Raw genomic sequence first — 16916 nt, 5'->3', positions numbered from 1 at the left:
AGGTGTGGTCGTGGGTGGTGCTTCCCGTGAGCACTGCGCAAAACCCTAGATCGGAAGGGGATTTAGGTGGGGTGTCTGGCGGCGCGGTGAACCTCGTACCGTGCGCCCCGGCCCCACCACTTTATATATAGCGCAGGTCACAGGGGCCCACCAACCATAATGGGTTGAGCGCCCCCGATCAGGACGCATAGATCAAGGGCCCGGTGGGCCGTTGGGCCCACGCGGAAGAGATCAACCTAACATTCTCCCCCTTGATCTCAACTTTCATTTTGACTTTATACTTTTATTTATTCCATCACATATAGGCGTGGAGAGCATGTCTCATCGTCACAACACACCTTTTGTTTTGAAATAAATTCATTTACTTTTGGGCCTCTTATTATCCAGGGATCATAGGCTTTCCATCAAACCCATGCTGGCTAAGTGTTCTTTGAACACACTGGGTGGTAAGCCTTTCGTTAGCGGATCCGCAAGCATATACTTCATACTTATATGCTCGAGACTTATAGTTTGATCCTGGATTTTATCTTTCACAACATAATACTTTATATCTATTGTCTTGGCAGCATTGCTGGACTTGTTGTTGTGAGCATAGAATACTGCGGGCTGGTTGTCGCAGTATATCTTTAGTGGCTTGTGGATACAATCTACCACTTTCTAGTCGGGTATAAATTTCTTTAGCCATATCACCTGCCCGGTGGCTTCAAAACATGCTATGAACTCTGCTTGCATCGTAGACGATGCAACTATGGTCTGTTTAGAGCTTTTCCATGAAATAGCTCCCCCTGCGAGAGTGAACACGTACCCAGACGTGGATTTTTTATCATCTCTATCTCCCGCAAAATCGGCGTCGGAGTACCCTTTTATCTCTAGGGAATCAGATCGCCTATATGTCAGCATGATTTCCTTTGTGCCTTGCACATAACGCAAAGCTTTCTTTGCCATCTTCCAGTGCTCTTGGCCTGGATTTGCTTGATATCTACCGAGTACTCCGGTGATAAAAGCTAAGTCAGGACGTGTGCACACTTGTGCATACTGTAAACTTCCAACAGCCGAAGTATACGGTACTGATTTCATTTCATTGAGCTCATACTGGTTCTTGGGACATTGATACTTCCCAAAACTATCGCCCTTGACTATGGGAGCAGGTGTGGCTTTGCTCTTATGCATATTATACTTTTGGAGAACTTTCTCTAAATATGCTTTCTGTGAGAGTCCTAAGACTCCATTCTTCCTGTCTCGGTGAATTTCAATGCCCAAAACATATGAAGCTTCACCAAGGTCTTTCATGTCGAAATGTGAGGATAAAAACTTCTTTATCTCTTGTAGTAGACCAATACCATTGCTTGCAAGCAAGATATCATCCACATACAAGATTAGGAAAATATATTTCCCATGTTTAAACTTAGCATGAATGCAATTATCCTCAACATTTTCTTGGAATCCAAATCTTTTAATGGTATCATTGAACTTGATGTACCACTGTCTAGAGGCTTGCCTTAGCCCATAAATGGATTTCTTTAGACGGCAACCTAGATCTTCCTTGCCTTCCATGATAAAACCCTTGGGTTGTTTCATGTAGACATCTTCTTCTAAATCACCGTTTAGAAACGCCGTTTTTACATCCATTTGATGCAGCTCTAAATCAAAATGAGCAACTAGTGCCATTATGATTCTGAAGGAATCCTTACAAGAGACCGGAGAAAAGGTCTCGTTGTAATCTATCCCTTCTCTTTGTGTAAATCCTTTTGCGACAAGTCGGGCTTTATACTTGTCTACATTCCCATTAGAGTCATACTTTGTTTTGTAGACCCATTTGCAGCCTACTGTCTTTGCTCCTTTAGGAATAATCTCGAAGTCCCAAACATGATTGGAACTCATCGATTTCATCTCATCTTCCATTGCCTCTATCCATTTTGATGAGTGAGGGCTCTTAATGGCCTCCTCATATGTGGTGGGATCACCTTCCATGTGGGCCATTTCTATATTGTATACTTTATAATCAGTAGAAATAGTGGGTCTTCTTGTTCTATTAGACCTTCTAAGTGCCTCATTGTCGGGCACACTTTCTACTATTTCTTGCTGCACTTCCAATTCATGATCAACAACGGGTTCAGTCGGCTCCTGAAGGACAGGTTCCGGGTCTTCTCCCGCAGTTGTCATGGTTGGAGTTACGTCGGGTAGTGAGAAAAATGGCTCTTGAATCATCGGAATGGGTGCATGCACCCTTTTCTCCTCAAGATCAATTGTTCGAGCTACCCGGCTCCCCCTCATCATCTCGTCCTCTAAGAAGACAGCATGTCTCGTTTCCATAAACTTTGTGTATCTTTCTGGACAGTAGAAACGAAAACCTTTTGACCTATCAGGGCAGCCAATGAAATGGCAACTCACTGTCTTCGGGTCTAACTTTCCAAGATTTGGATTAAACATTTTGGCCTCCGCAGGGCATCCCCACACTCTTAAGTGTTGTAGGGATGGCACTCTTCCTGTCCAGAGCTCGTGCGGTGTTTTGGGCACCGACTTGCTTGGAACTCTGTTGAGAATGTGAATGGCGGTTTTAAGCGCCTCCATCCACAATCCCAATGGAAGGTCTGAGTAGCTCATCATGCTGCGTACCATATCCATGAGAGTACGGTTACGCCTTTCAGCTACTCCATTTTGCTGAGGCTCGCCCGGCATGGAATACTGGGCAGCAATGCCATTCTCTTGCAAGAATTTTGCAAAAGGTCCAAGGACTTGGCCATATGGAGTGTGTCGACCGTAGTACTCCCCCCCACGGTCAGACCTCACTATCTTAATCTTTTTATCAAGCTGATTTTCAACTTCAGCTTTGAATATCTTGAATTTATCAAATGCTTCATGTCGGTCTTTGATTGGATAAATGTAACCGAAGCGGGAGTAATCGTCTGTGAACGTTATGAACATCATAACCGTCCACACTTTTCACCGGAAACGGTCCACAAATATCAGTGTGGACAATTTCCAGCGTTCCTGTGCTTCGGTTTGCTCCTTTCTTTATCTGTTTTACATATTTCCTTTTAATGCAATCCACACATTGTTCTAAGTCAGAGAACTCCAACTTTGGAAGAATTTCATTTTTGATTAATCTTTCTATTCTCCCCCTGGAAATATGGCCCAATCGATAGTGCCATAGTTTCGAGGAGTCGTGAGTTCTTTTTCTTTTCTTTTGATCGTTGTTCGACGAAGTACTTTGTTCATTCACATTCAACACATAGGGCGCTTTTCCACATAGCGATAATAAATAAAGCTCATCATGAAGGAATGCATCCCCAACATAATCATTAAGAGACCAAATGGCGCATTTGCCATGTCCAAAGAAACATTGATAATCATCTTTGTCTAAACAGGAAACACTTATTAAGTTCCTATTACATGAAGGTACGAAAAGCACATCCCTAAGCAGAAGTTTGAAACCACCGGCTAGCTCCAAGGAGACGTCACCCACAGCTTCAACTTCGGCTTGGACACCGTTCGCAACTTCAATTCCTCTTGAATTTCTTGGCAAAGTTATCGTCGAACTGAATCCCTGTAAAGAATTTGCAACATGAACAGTTGCTCCCGAGTCAATCCACCAAGTAGATTTCATAAACTTTGTATACAAGGATTCATTAACAAAAGAAACTATATCTTTACCTCTCTTCGCCATGAAGGTCTTTAGAAAAACAGGGCAATCCTTCTTGTAGTGCCCTTTCTCCTTACAGTGGACGCAAGTTTCCCTGTCCACTGTAATATGCCTATGCTGAAAATAGACAGGAGCTTTGCCATTGCCATTGCCATTGCCATTGCCCCGTGGCTTGGAGGGAGAAGCCTTGTTGGGCGGAAAGCCCTTCTTCTTATCCTTCACATAGTTGATACATCCACCATGTGAGGCCTTAATCCTCTCCTCCTCCTGAGTGCACATTGCGATGACTTTCTCTATGTCCCAAGTCTCGGGTTGCATGTTGTAATTGACAACAAACGTCTCGAACTCCTTGGGCAAAGATGCCATCACTAGGTGGAGAAGGAGAGCTGGTTTTATCTCCAAGTCCGCATCCATAGGTTTGAGCTTAGCCGCCGTGTGGTTCATCCTAAGGATGTGCTCCCTTATGCCATGGCCACCATCATGGTAGCTCTCTGTCACCAGCTGCTTGATCAGCTGGGTGGCATACGTCTTAGAAGAGCCAGTAAACTGACTCTTTATCTTATTCAGCATTTCTTTTGCCGTAGGGCAATCAACAATTGATCCGACGATAGTGGTCTCAATGGTGTTCTTTATGAACGCCAAGCATTTCTTGTTGGCATTCAACCAAAGCCTGTTGCTGGTGGAGTGGGACATCACCTCCTTTTCATAATTTCCTTTCTTTTTGTCCCAGCTCTCATCATCCTCATCAGCCTCTCTGACTGGGTCTGCTGGTGCAGCTAGCTGTGGTTCCTCCAGCACCCAGTCTACCTCTGCAATGCAGAGGGCCATGTCCACCTTCTTCCTCCACTCAGAGTAGTTGTCTCCCCTGAGTGTCGGAATTTCCTTGACGCAGCTCATCAGATGGAAACCTCCTGAAATCACCAAATAAGCGAAGTCAGTCCGACAATCATATGCATTAAATAACGTTGGTTAACATAATCATATAATTGCCTATGCATATTAATCTACATTACCGTTGGGCAAATGATAGAAATAAATGCATCATTTTGCAATATGCAATATGACTGTGTGATTAAACAACGTCGGTCAGAATAACAACATGATCATATTCCATATTGCTTATAGCAGCGGAAAACGTGAAATAAAATTTCATGTGCCTCATAACTTAACAGAAAATAATTCTGACATTCAAAATAAAATTCATGAACTTTATTAATGCTTTTATAAAATTCATGAACTATTCCTTTTCTGAGAAAGCTATTTTATTCTCAAAATACTTTCTACTTCTCTTTACAGAAAAATTACATAATAATTCTGTAAGAAATTACAGAAACTTTGAACATTTTTACTTTCAATTTTTCTAAACATGTTTTCGTAGGAAAAAATTCCTAGAAAAAACCTTTTCAAATCTGCCTATTAAGACAGAAACTGAGAATGCTTTAAAATAAGGAAAAAGGCCGACTTGGGCCCATTTCCCTTTGCGCGCCCGCAAGACCAGGAGGCTTCTGGCGGCCGAACCGGCGCGCCTTCCGGCGGCCCAGTTATTCCTGCGCGGCTCCCGCCGGCCCACTGGGGCGGCGCAGCCCCTCGCGCGGCCCAAAACCGAGCCTGGTCGAGCTAGGGTATCGGCCTCGGCCGTCGGATGAGATCCGACGGTCGGGCGGGTCCATCGGCGCATCAAAAACGGCTGGAGCCGCACCCACCGAGAAACCCTAGCTCATTCTTCCCCCTTGGCGCCGCTCTCTCCTTTCAGCCCGACGGCTCGTCTCGGCGCAGTACTTCTCGGCGCCGGCCATCGGCCTCTTTTCTCCTTTTCGAGCGGCAGTAGCTCTCGGCGCCGGCCCCTTCTCTCCCAAGCATCCCGTGGCCAGGGGTGGAGCCGGCCGCCGGCGGTGAGATTCAACTCTCCTGCCGAGCGCGCCCTCTATCTTCCTCCCGCGAGGTGCTTTGGAGGGGAGCAGCTGGCGCCGCTCCTCTTCCCTTTGCTCTCCGCGGCGGCCGTGGCCTTCCCTCGCGTCGGTGGCATGCATGCCCCGCCGAGGAGGTCTCTGAGCCCCGCGTCATACCTCTCGGGCGGCCTTTACACCATGTCATGCAGCGGCGGCCCCCTCCGCTCCTCTTGCCGGTGCGCGCCCTCTCCCGAGGGAGAGTGCGCCGCCGTCAACGGGGGCGTTGGGGTGCCATCCACCCTGCCTTTGGTTCATATGTTTTTCTTTACAGAGAAAAGGAACATGGCGCCGTGGCCTCCCGTTTCGCCGGTGGCGCGTTCCTTTGCGGGGAGCGCGTCGCCGTCGAGTGGGTTGGCCGTGGTGCCTCGTTGCCATTCTCTCTATCTTTTGCCTTTTCGGATCTTGATCCGACATGTTTTCTTTTGTCCTTGTTTTGCATCGTTCCCCCTTTCTTTTTATTTTTCCTTTCGGATCTTGATCCGTACATAGCCCCCGAGGGGGTAGGTTCTTCTTCCCCGCACCTCGGCTTGCCGATGCGTGTGGGGATCGAGAGGAACAGGCGCGGCCTTGCGGCGGTGCTTCTTTTCCGACGAGGCCGTAGCCATCCTCGGTGCCATGCCCATCTAGGGTTCGTAGGGGTGGGGAAACATGCTTTCTTTTCTTTTTCCGAATAAATCTCTGCCTAGTGGCTCTGATACCAATGTTGAAGCCGTAGATCGACTAGGCATAGATAGATCCGGAGTTACCATGTACTCACCTAATCCCGAGGCCGATGAACTCCCTGCTCCGGCCATTGGTGCCGGTGTAGTCGTCGGTGGCGTGAAGGAGGAGGTGTGGTCGTGGGTGGTGCTTCCCGTGAGCACTGCGCAAAATCCTAGATCGGAAGGGGATTTAGATGGGGTGTCTGGCGGCGCGGTGAACCTCGTACCGTGCACCCCGGCCCCCACCACTTTATATATAGCGCAGGTCACAGGGGCCCACCAATCATAACGGGTTGGGCGTCCCCGATCAGGGCGCATAGATCAAGGGCCCGGTGGGCCGTTGGGCCCACGCGGAAGAGATCAACCTAACAGCCATAACTTAGGCCTGCAATTTAAGTTGTTCTACACATGAACATTTCTATCAATCAACGATAGGTTGCGCCAGATCTGCTAAAGATGGCCAACATGCATTCCTAATCACATAATTATGCTTTGCCCAATTATGTGATTATTAGGTATGGTGATCGTGTATCAGATATACATCGTAACGGAAATGTCTAGAGACAGTGTGTGTGAGCATCGAGCAAGACCAAGTAGTAGCTAAAACAAGAATTGCTAGCGACGGGTGAAAATCAGACACCATAGTGCATCGACTCAAACGGAAATTCAGAACCAGCACATGCGAGGAACTAAACAGTAGCCGGACATGTTTACCGAGACTACAGTCGTAGCAAGACAGTAATATGTGTCGTAGATGATCGTGTCTAAGGCCAACTCCAACATGCCCAAACTTTCAGGCACAAGCCACCACGACAAGGGGCTTCTTCTCATAAAATTTGGATGAGCGACCTACTGTATGAACAGTACTATTCATTCAGCTACAGCAGGCTCAGACTTTTTTTTTTTTGAGAACGCGTGTGCTAGCGAATTAAGCAGGCAGTAATTTTTTTTTTTTACAAAAAAGTAGTACTGTATTTGTTACTAATAAGTTGCACATGGTTTCGAACCATACTTTCTTTCCTTTTTTGTTTTGTATGTTTCTCTTTTCTTTTCTTCCCTTTCTGTGTATTTTAATTTGTAAAGTAATGTTTAAAGCATTTAACATTTGTTAGCGCTTTTAAAACTAGTTCAGAATATTTCTTAACAATCACATTTTTCGAAAATAGATTGGAGTTTCAAAAATTGGTCACAGTATACAAATATGTTATAAGTTTCCAAAAATGTTTTCATTGGCATTTTATTTTCGGACTTTCAATCCCCGCTTATGCATTTTTTTCTGAATTTTCAATTTTGTTCAGAAATACAAAAAAAAGAACTCCCTTTCAGAAAATGACCCAGAATTTAAAATAGCGATAATGATTTTTTTCTTCAACAAGTCTTTTTTCATGTATTGAGCGTTTTTTATATCTCTCACATACAAGCACATATGTTGATGAAATATTGCACAGTGATATTGCGCTACTATACATGCATATACATACACTTTTGAAAGTTTTCCATTTGTTTACTGAAAACTAACATGTGTACCCCCTGCACCCAGTGTGTATATAATTTCTGAAATTGCGTATATTTTGAAATCATTTTTTCACAAATTCGTGAATATTTTTTGAAAACTTGCATCCATTTTTGGAACATATGAACAAGTTTTTATGCATAGGCGAACATTTCTTGAAGCTTGGGATTTTTTTTCAAATTTATAAACATTTTTTGTTTACGACAAACATTTTTTGAATTCATGAATATGTTTTGGCATCAGTGAACATTTTAAAAAAAATTGAATATTTTTAAATTGCCATACATTGTTTTGAACATTTTTTAGAAATCCGTGAGCATTTTTTGTAGACACGAACCTTTATTTTTTAATATTATTATTTTTAAATTGATGAGTGTTTTAAAAAAAACTCATGGGCATTTTATAAATTGACTATTTTTTAAAGACATAAATTTACATATAATACGATTTGCATCCCCATAGTTTACCTGAATGAGGCCGTTGGTGGGGTGGCTTGCACCCGAAAGTTTGGCCTGGGGTTCGCTGGTTCAAAATCTCGCAACAAATCTCGCTTCCATTGACGTGTCATACTCATACAGGAGAACGTGTACATTTGGGACTGTTGTCTCAACCTCAGGGACCGTATTGATCACACATTTTCATATACCGGGACCTTATTGAAGCAATACGCAAGTTCCAGGACCGAATTGGACGTCACAAGTGACTACGAGGACTATAGATACAATTATCTCGTACTCCCTCGTACGAAAAAGAATATCACGGTTACGACAACATTCTTACAAAACAAACCTTCAATTTTATTAGACACAACCCATAGTCCTATCACTGCGTTATGCCGGTCCCCTCCGCCCCTCCGCCCCGCTACCCTCCGCCGCACCACTCCCCTCCAACGTGCTGCGCCACTGAGCTCCCCTTCCTCCTTCATGACGCCGCGCCGATCCACTTCCCCTTACAGCTCCTCCTCTCTCTTCTCCACGATGTTGCGCCGGTCCTAAAAATCCCTTCTTCAATGAGCCAACGCTCGATGTGGAGGCATGACGATGAGCTGGTGCTTGGCCTGGAGGCATGGTGGTGGCATGGGGCGAGTGCTCCTCATCCTCGAGCTCTTCATCCAGCACCTCCTCCTGCTTATTAAATAGGTAATTTTTTGATTAAATTAATCCACACGTAAATCACTAGCATGGCATTAACAGAAATGTAAATATGCTGATATTTGATCATGCAAGCACATACTACGCAGACCGATCTATGTATAACACTAGTAGTGCTACAAAGAAAATAAAGACGAGCGAGATAAATGTGTCATACCCTTCAATAGGCCAGTTGGCTGTAGCCGCAACGGCAACCTCTTCGGCCGCCTTATTTTCGGCACCCAGATTCTCAGCGCGGCACGTTCGACGTCATTTGGGGACGACATGGTGATGACGAAGGCGACACATATGTAGAGGAAGTAGTCAAACGGACGCGAGCAGTCCCGTAGTCTCTCCCCAAAAACCTAACCACCCTCTCCCATACAGGATCTAGAGAGGTAGGATTTGAGAGGCCTGCTCTCCCGTCAACCGTGTACGCGGGGATGGAGTCACCAGCGGTAGCATTTACAAAAGGAACAAGTGCGTGGAGCAGATGTGATCTGATCTCGTGGTGGCTAGGGTTGGCCGATGGCTCGCATATATAGGCACGTATGGGTGGAGAGACGTGGGCTGGACGCATGTATGAGTCGGTAACAACCCACGATTTGACGTGTCAGATCGTGACGTGTCTGTTATGTATTCGCCGTTTCTGACCGAAAAAATAAGCGCGTATGTATGAGCTCGGCTCGGCTCAAACCCGCAACCCAAGATGCGTTGTGACGAGGCATGGCGTGGCGAGGTAGGCGACGGAGGAGGAGTGCACGAGGGCCTCTCTCTTCTCAAGCTCCAATAGCATGTGGAAGAGAAACCCCTTATAAGGAGGCCCAACTCTTTCTCCACTAGTCAGAGGGGACTAAACTTCCCACCACCCTTTGTCAAGCCACCTACATGGGCCCTTAGAGGTTTTTCTGAAATTGTCATATGGGCTCTAGGCCCATCTCATATGTAAACAACATTTCATTGAAGTCCTATTAAGGTTGAACTTCACCTAGATCAAGTAGCTACACTCCTTCACAACTGAACAATGGACTATGCCTTGAATTGTCTGTTTGGCGTAAAGAAGTTTCACCATTTGTTTTACTAGTACTAGGCTGCCGAAGGCTGACCTTTCGGGTGCAGCATATTAGTCACACTCGTGGCGTATTCATGAACTTATTAGAGATCATCCCAATCTCATAGACCATGACCAGTAGTCAGGCTCATATAGGTGTGCTCTTCCAAAGATCGTTCTCTAAGATAGCATCTTGCGTACATATAAGCTTTAGAATACATTAAGGCAGTAGTCATCCTACCATAGAGTATCCAAGAGTGGGTTAGTAAAGTTACTCTCCCGAGTTCACCACTAGCTTGTTTTCCCAGGTCCTAATTCACGGGATCTCCGATCACATAGGTTGGTTTACCACCATGGCAACTTATGTGGGTCTCATACCCATCTCCCTAGACGTATTATCTATCACAACACGTGATAGCTCTTTAGTAAAGGGATCTGCCAGATTCTTAGCCGTTTCGATGTAATTCAACGCTATCACTCAAGAGCTTCTTAAACGTCTGACAACTTTCAATCTCATTCTTATATGTTTGTTGGACTACATGTTGTCCTTTGAATTCTTTACTTCACCAAGAACTTCTATTACAAACACGAATGAAATTATGTATTGTGCAATGTATCGATAAAATGACTATATAACTTCTACTACGTGAGGAGTCCCCGGCGATCGCTGGAGGATCCTCGACGATCGCCGGTGAGGAGCACTGACGATCACCGGTGAGGAGTCCCCGACGATCGCCGAAGGAGTCCTCGACGGTCTCCGGTGAGGAGTCCTCAACGATCGCTGGTGAGGGGTCCCCGACGATCGCCGGTGACGAGTCCGGGCGTTCACGAGAGGAGTCCCCGACAATCGCCGGTGAGGAGTCTCCGACAATCACCAGTGAGGAGTCCTAGACGATCGCTGGTGAGGACTCCCCGACGATCGCCGATGAGGAGTCCCCGATGATCGCCAGAGGAGTCCCCAACGATCGCCGGTGAGGATCGAGTGCTGGACGATCGCAGTGAGGAGTCCTCGACGATCGTCGGAGGTGTTGATGTGGCATGGTTGCATATGCTTAGGAACTTCGTCGGCAGTTGACTGCAGCTTATTGAATGCATTCTAATTTGAATACTAAATTGTTTTTTTTTTGGATTAGTTAAGAAATGAACGATAGCGGAAGATATCATGAAGATGACATGTTCGACATCATATGCTCCTCCCAAAAGCAAGAGAATGAACGACATGACGGCTCAAAATTTCAGAATGACTCCGATGAGGGATTTGAGGAAGAACCAAGAGACGAAGAAAATGATGACCAAGAAAATGTTAGACAATTAACAAAGTTCAGCGAGGTATATATATGAAGCCTTTGGTGATCATTAAATATATTAATTGATTATATATATATATATATATATATATATATATATATATATATATATATATATATATATATATATATATATATATATAGACACACACACGCGCATTCTTAATATACTTCATATACACATTGGTTATACCTCTTTATTATTTCCAATATACTTCATTAAATATAGGAAAATGACTATGTACTTTTGGGAGTACGTCACCCTGGGTGAGAAATAGTTATTCTTCACCCTCTCTGTTTTAATATCAATGCACCATAATTTTACGTTCCGAAAATTTTATCTTATTTTATACGTAAAACGAGACTTAAAAAAATGTAACCAATATAAACATATTTTATATCACATAAAATTGCGAACATACAAAAATAGTGTAAAAAATACAAAAAATTCAACCTTTTCTGGTATTATGACCTATATATATAAAAAATCTAAGTTACACCGTACACATCCTTTTCTTTGGGTGCGGCGGCTTCGCTTCCGTCCGATGATGTGCGGGGTGTGAGCCGTTTAGGAGGCGGTCGTGTCATATGTCGTTATAGCTTGGACCCCACCACAAGTACATCCTCCTTCTTTCCTTTTCCTGTCTGCAGCTAGCTATGCCTAGGAGCTTGACCGAGAGGAGCTGGATGCTCTCTCGCTGCCATGCATGCATGGTCTACTTTTTTTTGCTTCTGGGAAATGCATGCATGCTGAATACTACGCACAAGCTTGAAGCATGCATGTATGCATGGTCTATCTTTTTACATGACAAAGCATATAACATGCATGCTTGGTTTATTTTTCTTTACTACATAGAATACTCGTGGTAATGAGGTGATGGGGGTGAATGTTATAAAATAGCTGGTCACTAGTTATAATTTAAGTGGCAAGCGTTGCAAAATAATACGACAACTATATTGTTTATAACAACTACAAGCTTATATGAGATTTGAGTAGAATTTAACTGACCGACATAACAAAACACTACCACAACTACGTTTCAAAACAATCAAATGTCCTTTTATTTAGACACAACATAACAATCGAGGATATAATTCAACAGATAAATACAGCAAACATCGTGGCAATTTTTTTTTTACAATAACTAACAAGTTGTATGAGACAATATGATAACGAGGTAGGATTAAAATGACAAGCACAAAAAATATATATGGCAACTGTGATTTTATAAGCACCTACAAGCTTTGTGAGACCACATGACAACTTATTAGAATAAAAATGATAAGCACATCAAAACATTTTGGGGACTGCATTTATAAGCATCGATAATCTTTGCACAAAACGACATCAAAAAATATGGTAATTAAGTTATTTTTATTGGGCAAGTAAGTGGTTAATAATATAGCAAGTGAGTGAAACAATGTGACAATTACGGAAGGAAAAAAAATATTGTCGAAATATGTCGACATGTGATCTAGTTTCGAAGATCTTGTCGCGACAAAGCCAACACTGAAAACAGATCATCGATCGAATTAACGGTTTTAAAGATAAAACTTTTTGAATTTCAAGCATTGAAGAGAATATTTACGTCTATTTTAGGTGCATGTGCATGCGACCCACCGCATGGGAGCACCAGCATGCGGCGCCGCTGCATAGCTCAATCCATATATATATATATATATATATATATATATATGAATCTTCCTTCTTTTAGCCAATTATCTAGAAGGGTACAAGGCCGGGCCAAAAAGTTGGGTGATGACATAAAGTTAAACATCGATGAAGTCACAAAAGATAGCAAACCAATTGCTCCTCATGAGAATGCCCATAAATATATAACTAAATGCGGAATTATTTTTTAGGGACCAAGCCCCGATCACCATTCGAGAATAGAATCAGATAAAGGTAGATCGAGGAGTTAGTTATGTAGATGAAAGGTCGACATATTTTATTTGGGATACGGTCATGTCACATTTCAGCCTACCATAGTATCTCACATATAGCAAACGGTTGAAATTTACTCTTAATAAGATAGCCACACAATTTCAAAGCTGAAAGAAAAGATTATACAACGACTACATCAAGGAAAAAACAAGACTCCAGAATTGATTGGAGCACTAGAGAAGATAAAAGATCACTCGGATGAATTTGTGGAGTACAAGGAATTAGACGAAGCTCTGAAAAGGTCAAAAAAATGATAAATATGTACCTGTGTGTATACTTTTTTCAGATTTTTTTAGTGTGTGGAAATAGTATTTTGGCAAAAATAAATAAAGGGCTCACTAGAGCCCGGCAGCTGCAATGCCTTAGCGCAAGTGCGGACCCCTCTCTCTCTATCTGTATTGATGTGTGTCCATTTCAAAAAAAAAAGTGACATCTTATATCTCTCTACTATTAAAGCACGATATGCCATCGTGATGGTTCAACCTCCGCGATGGTTAGACCTCGCAGCGATCGATCCCACCTCTCGATCCCACCTCGCAACAAAAAAGAAAAAAAACATCTCGTGGATCCACCTCCCACGTCTCCCCTCTCCTTCCTTCCCCTGACACAACCGCCTCCCACGTCTCCCCTCTCCTTCCTTCCCCTGACACAATCGCGACATCGGCGGCTGCGGCGCGCTAGCCGCCGCTCGGTCGCCCGCCCCCGCCCCCGCCCCCGCGCGCTCGCGGCCGCCCCGAGCCGGGCGGGGCGCCGCGCCGCTGCGCCCGTCCAAGCGCGCGCACCGGGAGGCCCTCGAGGCCGCGCCGTCGGGGATCGTCTCCAGCCTCGACCTCGGCCGCCTCATCTCCTCCCGCTCCGGCGCTAGCCGCTCGGTCCCCCGCCCCCGCCCCCGCGCGCTCGCGGCCGCCCCCGAGCCGGGCGGGGCGCCGCGCCGCTGCGCCCGTCCAAGCGCGCGCACCGGGAGGCCCTCGAGGCCGCGCCGTCGGGGATCGTCTCCGGCCTCGACCTCGGCCGCCTCATCTCCTTCCGCTCCGGCGCTAGCCGCTCGGTCCCCCGCCCCCGCCCCCGCCCCCGCGCGCTCGCGGCCGCCCCCGAGCCGGGCGGGGCGCCGCGCAGCTGCACCCGTCCAAGCGCGCACACCGGGAGGCCCTCGAGGCCGCGTCGTCGGGGATCGTCTCCGGCCTCGACCTCGGCCGCCTCATCTCCTCCCGCTCCGGCAGCTCGTTGCGCAAGGTCGCCACCGAGGCCGCCGCCGCCGGGGCCCGCGTCTTCGCCGACCTGCACGACGCCCTGCCCGACCCGCTCAATTGATGGGCGACAGAAAATAAGGGGAAGATGCACCCATCCTTTTTCGAAGACAGAGGCAGTAGGTAGAGCAAATTGGCTTATTTATGCTTGCTCAAATGGGTCCACATACTTGTGGTCTACTTATGATTCATTCAGACTTATCAGGATGCTAAGACCTCACACTAACAGTGTGGTAATCTTTGCATTGGCACACAAAATGGCCGACTCATGTTGTTCATTCTACAACATTCTGTAGTAGAAGACTAAAAATATAATTACATCATGTTCATTTTTGTCCAATTTTAATTGTTGTTTCTAATGTCATTTGCGAACTCTTGTAATAGGAAGAAAACCAGAAATAATATTAATAATCTCACTACATGACCTCTGACTCACGCCAATTTTGTCAGATTTGAAACCACTTCCTCTCAAAAGTCACGATGAACTTATTTTCACGTTTAGTCAAATAGAAAATACAATTGTATTCAATTATTTACTCATCTAATATGTGTGTTAATTTATTGTCATTTCACATCTGCAGGTTGAAGCCTCGGTAAGTTGAAGACATCATGTTCCGTAGGAAGCACGCCTCTCATTTCAATTCAGATGATTCTGAGCAGCGACAAGCAAAGGTAATAATTGAAAATTTGTCACGTTTGGTTTACGCTGTAAAACTGTTACCATGCAAATCTTACATAGATCAAATGAAATTCAGCTTTGCACAAAAGCCCATAATGTAGCATTTTTAGGAGTGTGAAATGTCTGACCACATAAGCTTTTCTACGTGTGCTTTGATACAAACGTATCTTGTCATTGATAGTATGATACAACATAGCCCCCTTCCATACCAGAACCTACATGAGCTCTTTTATGAATTCTTTAGATGTTTCCAGTTCGGTCGTACCCCGTAAGCTGAGAAATATCGGTGCATACTACTTCTTGTTAAAGAGAAAACCACCCTTGGTATCTGCATCTTTGGTTAAACATATATGCTATTTTCTCATGTAACAATCTTCTGTGAGCAGATCAACGAATTGAGAGCTGCACTTGGGCCTATGTCTGCCCGTGGCGAGAAGTATTGCAGTGAAGCATGCTTGGCTAGGTATCTCGAAGCACGCAACTGGAATGTTGACAAATCTCGGAAAATGTTGGAAGAAAGTCTCAAGTGGAGGGCAGTTAGCAGGCCTGAGGATATTCGCTGGGTAAATATATATATGCTTTCCTTCCCTACAATGCTCAAGTGATTTCTTTCTCAGAACTTGGTCAAGTAACCAAGAGTTCTTCTGATTGTTTTCATTTTTCATTCCAGCCTGATGTTTCTGTGGAAGCAGAAACATGTAAAATGTACAGGGCAACTTTCGCAGATAGAGAGGGGAGAGCCGTCGTTATTATGAGACCTGCAAAGCAGGTAAGAACTCGCCGTTTTTGGCGGCCTATAGTTTCGTTATCCTTTAATTCACCCATATTTTTTTTCAGAATACGTCATCTCATGAGGGGCAGTAGCGGTATCTTATATATACCCTGGAGAATGCAGTTCTCAGCCTGCCTGAGGTCTGAGGGTCTAGACAAAATGGTGTGGTTGATAGACTTCACAGAATGGACACTGGCCAACGCAACCCCCATAAAGACTGCCAGAGACAGTGCGAATATCCTGCAGAACCATTACCCCGAGAGGCTTTCTGTTGCGTTTTTGTTCAATCCCTCCAAAGTATTTGAGGCTTTCTTTAAGGTGTGGCCTCTGAACATCATCCCTTCATTACTCTGATTCTGTAGAACCTTGGCCTGTAGCGTCATGTCAGGTTAATCAATCACAAAATTTATGTTGTTCTGAGAATTACCATGACAAGCAAGCACTGAATCTTTCTTGGCTATCTATAAAATCTATTGCAGCGGTACATGGCTTTTGAAGTGCCGAGTAACGGTGATCATGCTGATTCGTACTACATGCTTTTGGAAAGCTAGAGCATGAGAAGGCAGAACCATCAACTCAAAGTGGCGTGCAAGCATAGTAGCCAGGTAACTGGACTAGCGTCATGTCAGGTTAATCCAAGCTCATTCCGTTGGTATGCCTCATGGGTGGATTTACTTACTTTGCTGTGTACTGGAGGTGCTCAACGAAATCCACCAGTATTCTCTTGGTCTTGGAGGATACCGGAAGAGGATATGTAGATCCTAGCCGTCCCTAGGAATGTACTAGAAATTATAAATGGTGGTCCGAGTGAGGTATCATTTTTATACTTGACCTGTATGTGGATTGTGGAATATGTAATCGACCGATTGCACATAATCACTAATATAAATGCTTACAACTGCAGATTAATTAAATGTCTAGATGACTTGCTGCACTATCACGTCCTATAGCTGCATGCGACTGCACCACTAGATTTCTA

The 16916-nt window shown here is 44.7% G+C and overlaps 1 pseudogene; it reads left to right on the top strand.

Annotated features, from left to right (window-relative positions):
- The first annotated feature begins 15095 nt into the window (after positions 1 to 15095).
- Positions 15096 to 16291, top strand: LOC123397333 (annotated as a pseudogene).
- Positions 16292 to 16916: the final 625 nt, after the last annotated feature.

Source organism: Hordeum vulgare, chromosome 5H (genome assembly GCF_904849725.1).
Source record: "Hordeum vulgare subsp. vulgare chromosome 5H, MorexV3_pseudomolecules_assembly, whole genome shotgun sequence".
NCBI lineage: Eukaryota > Viridiplantae > Streptophyta > Magnoliopsida > Poales > Poaceae > Hordeum > Hordeum vulgare.
This window is presented reverse-complemented; position numbering and strand designations above follow the sequence as displayed.